Source organism: Gekko japonicus, unplaced genomic scaffold (assembly GCF_001447785.1).
Source record: "Gekko japonicus isolate JY-2015 unplaced genomic scaffold, Gekko_japonicus_V1.1 scaffold4587, whole genome shotgun sequence".
Taxonomy (NCBI): domain Eukaryota; kingdom Metazoa; phylum Chordata; class Lepidosauria; order Squamata; family Gekkonidae; genus Gekko; species Gekko japonicus.
This window is the reverse complement of record NW_015175509.1, coordinates 69,747-70,492: the sequence shown is the minus strand read 5'-3', so window position 1 is coordinate 70,492 and position 746 is coordinate 69,747.

Genomic DNA, 746 nt, shown 5'->3' with positions numbered 1-746 from the left:
GACGTCAGATCTTCCTCTCTCACTGCATTGTTCTTTCGACTTAATACTATGTTCTGCATTGTTGAACATACATCTAACACTTCGTTTCACACTTCAACAATCGTAGTCCTATTACATTCCTTATTACATGTTTCCGCCTGTTGATTGCCTTGCTTTAGACTGCATCATCTGCCTGTGGTCTTGATCAGAAAGCTGGACTATAGATTAAGTAAATAAAGTACAATTTAGTTTCGGAGTACAGCTGTGTCGGTCTGCAGTAGAGCAGGCGGGGTCCAGTTAGCACCTTAGAGAGACCAACAAGATGTCAAGTTCCCATCATCAACAGGTTCAAAAATTCATCGGGGCTTTAGTCCTAGACAATATCCCAGGACCGCAGTCTTTTATGCACGATGCAGTCCCGGGCGCACTTCCCTGGGACTCAACAACCTCATTGAACAAAAAGGGAATAAGGGCGCCATTCCCCTCGGCGCGGCGCCGCTTCCACTTTCCAGGGCTGCAAAAGTTTGCTTTTTTTCTCCAACCACTGGGGACCTGCCAGAGGGCCAGGAGTGCCGACAGCCAGGCCGGCACACCGGATCTCCCTTCCCAGGGTTTGGGCGAAGGTTCCCAGTGCCAGGTGAAGGTTCTGCCCCTTTCCCCTGAAACTGTCCACGGGCTAAGGAAGAGAGATGCGAGGCTCTGCCGGCGGCAACTCCAGGCTGCGCCGCTGGCTTGGGAGAAAGTCCGTCACTTCCCCGGAATACAGG